Source organism: Erpetoichthys calabaricus, chromosome 4 (genome assembly GCF_900747795.2).
Source record: "Erpetoichthys calabaricus chromosome 4, fErpCal1.3, whole genome shotgun sequence".
NCBI classification, from domain to species: Eukaryota; Metazoa; Chordata; class Cladistia; order Polypteriformes; family Polypteridae; genus Erpetoichthys; species Erpetoichthys calabaricus.
This window is the reverse complement of record NC_041397.2, coordinates 76,667,811-76,675,058: the sequence shown is the minus strand read 5'-3', so window position 1 is coordinate 76,675,058 and position 7,248 is coordinate 76,667,811.

The following is a 7,248-nucleotide window of genomic DNA, read 5'->3' as shown; positions in this document are numbered from 1 at the left end:
TGCTGCCGGAAGTCGGTCATCAGGCACCTGGAGCACATCCGGAGCTGAATAAAAGGGGCCACCTCACTTGATTCAGGGAGCCGGAGTCAGGTGGAAGAAGGATGGAGCTTGCGGGACAGGAGTGGAGGTGACCAAAGGAGCCAAGGACTGTGAACTGTAAATATTGTATATAATTGCTGTAAATAAACATGTGTGTGTTAGACACTGCGTTGTCGTATCTGTCTATGGCCGGGCTAGCTTTTACAATATGTATATACATATATATATATACATACAGTATATATATATACTGTATATATATATATATATATATATATATATATATATATATATATATATATATATATATATATTAATAACATAGATTCCAGCATAGTGAACAAAGTTATGAAATGTGCAGATGATACCTAAATTAGAAGGACAGCAGATACCAAGGAGGATGCAAAAATAACTTAAAAAGACCTGGACAATTTTCAGAATTAAGCATATACTTAGAAAATTAAGTGTAAAGTAGAAAAGTGCAAAGTGCTACACAAAGACAAAAACAAGGTTAATTAAATACAAAATGGAAAGCACTGTCTTACAGGAAACAAACTCCAAAAGGAATTTAATTGTTTATGTTGATGCAACAAGCGTACTGTCTAAGAAATGTGCAAATGCAATTATAAAGACAAGTAAAATGTTAGGGTATATTGCAAAAACTGTTGAACGTACATGAAATGACATTAGTCTCAGATTATATTATATAATGCACTAGTGAGGCCACTTCTGGCATATTGGGTCCAGTTCTGGTCACCACACTACAAGAAAGATAGAGCAGCCCTCGAAGTTATTCTACTCTGACAGGCTCAGAGATATAAATCTCTTTATTCTTGAACAGAGAAGCTTATGTAAGGATCTTGTTCAGATCTTCAGAATTCTCAAAAGTATCAATAAAGTGGATCTAGCTGAATTATTTCAACTAAATAGCAAATCATGTAGGACATATCTAGAATTTAAAGGAAGTGGACTTTAGAAAGAAACCTGGAAGAACTTATTAATGTAAGGAGTTGTGGTAATCCGGAAGAAACTACTGAGTTATGTAACTGAGCCAGGAACATGGTCAACCTCTAAACTCTATTCGGATAAGAAATTGGAACAATTTAGCTATCAGTTAAGCAAACACGTTTGATAGACTAAATGTTTTTCTTTTATTTGTCAAGCTTGTTATTCCCTTATGTTGTGCTGAAATGGCACTACATCCAGGCTTGAATCCTGCCAGTTCTAGATAGTCTCTAATGCTGCACAACAATGTGTTAGGCTAAATTTGTTAAGAAAATATGTTAATGTATGGATAATAGTGTTAATGTAATCAAAATCTGATTATTGTTTTTGATATCAAAGGATATAATGCTAAGTTAATACTTAATTATTTTAAAGAGTCCCCATAACCCTTAAAAGAACTGAGTGGGTTAAAAAATGAATGGATGGAATTCTAAAGAATATTTTTTAAATTTGGTCACTTTCCAGAATGGTGCTTTTTTATTGTGGAGTGACCTTGAAAAATAAGTTAACTAAGGCTACCACAAAAACAATTGTATTGTTTGGTAGATGAATTATATTGTTATATACTGTACAATACAACAGATGAAAAAAATAATTATTGAGTGAGATTTAAAGACCTGACTTTTTGTGTATCAAATGTATACTAGATAGCCCTGACATGAAATTTTGAAAAGCATTCTGGCAATAGATACTGTTAATGCTATCAACTTAGAATTGGAAATACAGAAGATGCTATCATATCACAGTTAGTGAGAAGAGGAAAATATATAGCAAATTCAATACACTACTAGATAATTCAAAATGATAAAATCAACATGGAATCGGAAAATGGCCCATCCAAGCCAAGTTATTAAAAAAAAATTGTGACATTATTAGAAAAAAAACTTCTATACAAGTTGTTGATTTATAGCTGTTACATGAATGGCATCTGTAAGTAGTTTGCTTATATTTCACAAACACAATTTTCCTGTGTTAGGCTTTTATTCTTTTTTCTCTTCCTATTTCTAATAAATGCATTACAACCTTTTAAGCTATAGCTTTCAGACTTATTAGTAATATCTAATTTAGTCAGTATTATGGTTGTTTTATTTTAAATGGAGTTAAGGCTAGAGTTGCATGGAGAAGGTGTCACTGTTTTTTTTGATTTTCCAATAGAATAGTCCTTAATCAGGTTTATCTATTATGTACTGTGACATGTGAGTCACTGTCTTGCAGCCCAAAACACAAGGCTGAGTCTCAATACTTTAGCAAAACCAACTTTATTTAGCTTGAAACAGGAACAGTATGGTTATTTATTATAATGGTATCTACCACTCTCCTATACACATACACAGCAATCAGGCAGGGTCGGGGCCAGGTTAGTGGCCAAGTTATACTGTTCCCTGCATATATAATGTTCCTTGCATCACCCATCGATGACAGGCACATATAGCACGATCTCGATCGGCTCGGATTTGCTTCCGCGGCGCTATGCTGCTGCACTGCAAACCTGTGGTTGCCTTGACAATGGACAAGCAGTCCTCCACAGACATGGCCGTCGCACTTCTGCATGTCATCCCGTTGTGTTAGGGTCTTAAAAGAGTTCAGAAACCTCACAGCACATTGAATTTATTGAATTTTTTTGTCAATACCAAATTGTTGTTAAAGGTCACAGTCAAAAATCACTTCAAAATCATCAAAAACTAAACTTTTAACTTTATATTATGAGCTTATTTAATCGAGTCATTTTTGCACTAAGCTACCACAGGTTTCTTTTTGTAGTGATCCAGACGTTTGGTCAACAATATGTGCTAAAGATGTCACACTAATATACTGTATTTATTGTAGTGGCGGCACTCAAACGTTCCTATGCTCTCTTAGATCTGCTAATGAATGGTATCTGTAGATATCACCACTGCATGGCATCAAAGTTCTTTTGATGTGCAGCTCCTAGCTGGTAGAATGATCTGCCCACCTCCATCTAAACTGCTGACTCCCCCACAATGTTTAAGAAGCATTTGAAGACTCTCTTGTTCTGTGACTATATTTCTAATTGATAATGGTTTTCATGCTTGGTCCTTAGTAGCTAAGAAATGAGTAATTAGTCTTGTGTTGTTTTGTTTTGGTTTAGAGCTCTTTAATTGTGATGTTCAATTTTGTCACCTTGTTCCTAAAAGGACCCCCAGATTGATGTTTACTTGAATATCCAGAGTTCTTTTGTTAGTCACTTTGGATAAAAGCATCTGCCAAATGAGGAAATGGAAATGGAAATATAAATGAATTTGACAGCTCTTGCTCTTAAAATTTATCCTGCAAAGTTGCTTAGTCTGCAATCTTGCATATGTGTGAGTTGTGAATGAGTGTGAACTCAAAGTCTCTGGATAGTTAGACATTTGTTCTTTCCAGGGGACATGTTCGCTTGCCCCAGCCAATTCAAAGAATTATCATCATGTGTTTTTTTTATTTTTCTGTATTTACACATGAGCCCTCGGATTACCTACTTTTACAGTTTCCTAAGATCCCATCGTGGAGGCTAGGACATACACAGTTTTCTTTCTCTTTGGATGTTTCCTTTTTTTTTTACAGGTACACTGGACTCAAAAGTTCTTCATTTGAAATGTGTTTTGTCTTATCTTTTTTTTGGGTGCACACACATGGTTTGCACTAGTGGATTGTGAATCACGTCCTGCGACTTCATTGAGTTTGTTTCAAAAAGCCAGGCATAATCATTGACTAACAATGTCACGTATTAGAAAACAAAAAATAGAACAAAAATATTGGAATAATTAATGCTGTGTTTGTGTTTCCTTCTTCTTACTGTTTCTTCTTTCTCCTTCTTTTTCTGAACTTTCTTTTACAAAGTAGGTAATTATGTTTTAGTGGTTTCTTTAGACAGTATAAAAATATTAATTATTATAATAAATTATCTGTTTTTCTCATTCACTTTATTCTTGTGAATAGTTCTTGTGCTGTTACAGGCAGCGTTAGCAGACCAGAGACAGCAGAAGCCAAAGGGATAACTGTAAAGTGCTCTGTAGCACATTAGAATGGACAGCTAACTTTGTTAGTTGTTTACTGCTTCATAATAACTCTTAACAAATGCTGTCTTTTATCTGAAAAAGAGTTGTAAAAACCCAATAACTCTACAGAATATGCTGCTTATTATAATAAAGTGCTATGTGACAGTGGCTTTCTTTGTGTTGCAGTACCTGTACATTGTAATAATTAATTGATGCAGTTTAGCAAGCAGTTAAATATTTGCCCCAAAATTGTATACATTCTTTCATTGTCAAATTTAGAAATAAATGGCTTGAATCAAATGTATATGTCACAGGTGTCTGGTCACACTTATAGGTAATCTAACTTAGACACCATTAAAATATCCGACTACGCCACCCAGTTTTATTAAGAGACTGGGAACTCCTGAAATTTACCAATAATAGCACACAGGTTTCTTTAAATTGGGTGGTGAGTAAACACACAATGAAAGACACAACAGTAATTTTAGAAAAAGCAACAGTAAGTTCTATTACACAAAACAATATAAGGTACATTAAAAAGATAAATGAACATAACAAAAACTAAACATATCAGAAATCAATTTCCCTTTTTTTAAAAAGGAAGATACACAGTCCACCCTCTAAAAGTCCGTTAAAAACAAGAATTGGAGGATACAACCTTTAGTGGTGCTGAGTCCAGTTTGTGCACTGTGTGACCCCAACACTTAATTGTTCAACTGTCCATGGATACACTCTGTTCCCCGGACACTCGTTCCCCTACAGAAGTTGTGTCAGATTGTTGAATCCCTGTCAGCGTCTCTTCGTTGTTCCTTTTTCTTCCACTCTGGGCTCCTTGTGTTGCTGGGACCTAGGCATGCCTCATTTCTCGTCTGTCAGCTTCGCTTGGTCCTCTCATGCCCCTTTCGCTGGACCCACAACTGGCGTCTCCTTCTGGAGCTGTCTCTTCCTCCCTGGAAGTAAATGTTGCCGTCTTTGTGCCTCACGTCGTGCCAGCCAGGTACCCTCGTCTACCTGCAAGCCCCTGTGCTCTGTCCGAGTGCCTTGGCAGCGTTTTCTGTGGACTGTTCCCTCTGCCTTCTGCTGCCAGAAGTTTTTATCTACTTCAGTCCCTGCCATTATCAGTTCTGGACAATCAGATTAAACAATGGTACATCTGCATTTCCTGGGTTTAATAATTAATGAAAACACAAGTTAAAAAAAAAAAGAATTGTTACCAATCATGAATAAGTACAGATATGCTGATTAGAAACCAATATTTCCAAGTCAGGTAAATACAGACATCCTCCAAGGCCAGACTTCAAAGTGGTGACTCCTTTGCAAGACAGCAAATACCTCCACAAACAGCCCTGACACAATCAGTAACTGGATTATCCAGGATCCTCCAAGGAATCAGCAGTTCTCTTATCACACGTGGTATTGTTTGTAAATCTCAACCAGCCATAAACTTCAAAGTGGTGACTCCTTTGCAATACAGCAAATACTTACATCCTGCAGACAGCCGTTTAACTTCTCACCCCCCAGTCCCAACAATGGGTGCCTAATGGAACCACCCAGTGAACAAAAAAATGTCCCCCTCTGACATATATTAGAACTTTCAATTAGTATTTGTTAGTATTAGTATTAGTATTACAACAAAAATCTATTTCTTGTATAGCCCAAAATCACACAAGGAAAGACTCAATGAACTTTAGCAGGTCCTGTTTTTTGACAACCCCCTCCAAACCCCAAACTGCCTTCACTCTCTAAGAAGACAATAAATAACTCCCAAAAACATTTGTAGGACAAAAGTGGAAGAAATCATGGAACGGCACCCTTCCGGGTAGGTTGAGTGTGTAATGGGTGTCAAAAAATGACAAAACACACAAATGAGAACACAAGTAATCCTCTTAAGAGAGCTAGACAACCCATCTGCTATTGCCATCTCAGAAATACAAGGTAATAGTAGTATTATTAGTAGTATTAGTACTGTTGCTTGAAAGGGTGTCTCTAAAAATATTCTTTCATGTATGTTAGTTTTTATCAAATGTAAGGGAGGAACGTTTGACAAATTTTCTTTTAGAACGGTTCATGTTTCTTATTCATCTGCAGAGGAGCAAAACTTTTGTGAATTACAGTGGTTTCCTGGCAAATCTCAGATTGTCACATTTGGAGAGATTTATGAAACTATCAATCAGTGATTCTTAGCATTTATACACTGTAAGATAAGCTTATTATAGAAAGAAGTGCACCACAGCAAACATATATGGCAGCATTAAAATCAACAATCGGAATCTAACAGTTAATTTGTGGGAAATAAAAGCATATCAGACTATTCTGAGGGAAACCCAGGGGACAGAGGCTTGTGAAAGTTTTTGTTCATTCTTGAGACATACAGTATATAGTGAAATGCTTGTCATCCACAGATCTAAAATCTACCCACAGTTAATTAAGAACAGATGGAAGTATGTAGTGGGCTGTATTCAGGTGACGCAGGGGCTCATGCTTCACAAGAGGCGAACATGCAACTTGGGTAGGCCAGGGGTGGAAAAATTGCATTCCTCTGTAAAAGATGTCAGCATATTCAGCATTTTTGGATTTGCTGAACTAGAAAAGAAGACTGTTGGTCCGTGCCACAACTGAAAATCAATGGAATTCACACACATGTTTTACTGAGGCATCATGTAATCCATAGAGGGTGAGACTGGTGGCTCGCTGCCAGACCTAAACAAAAGGCAGGAGGAGCATACTATCAAGGAATATCATCACCTTGGGGTCCATGTTACTATAAAAACTTTGGAATGGCACACAGAACTAAAGAGGCCAGGTGGCACATACCTAAACCCAAAGTTTCAAAGTTGTGAAACTATGGGACTTAAGCACCGGAATAAAGTAGGCAGATAAAAAGAAGAGATTAACTGTAAACATCAAAACAAAACAAAACACAGCATTAGTTTATGCAGAAAATAATGAAACCAATTGGTCCAGTAAAACAGGAATGTCTAGAGCATAGCTTTAACTTACTGAACTCTTTTTGTACACAGATTGACTTTTAACATTTTAAAGGTAAGGCCAAAAAGATTATTAGTTTAAAACCCTCTAATATGAATTCTCAGTGCCCTTTTTTTACAGGTGGAGCTTCTTTATGCATTGAACTCCTGCACAGCAGCTTTTGAATTGCAGATAATCAAGTCAGTTTGTGGCATTTTTAGAGCCATGGCTTGTGCAC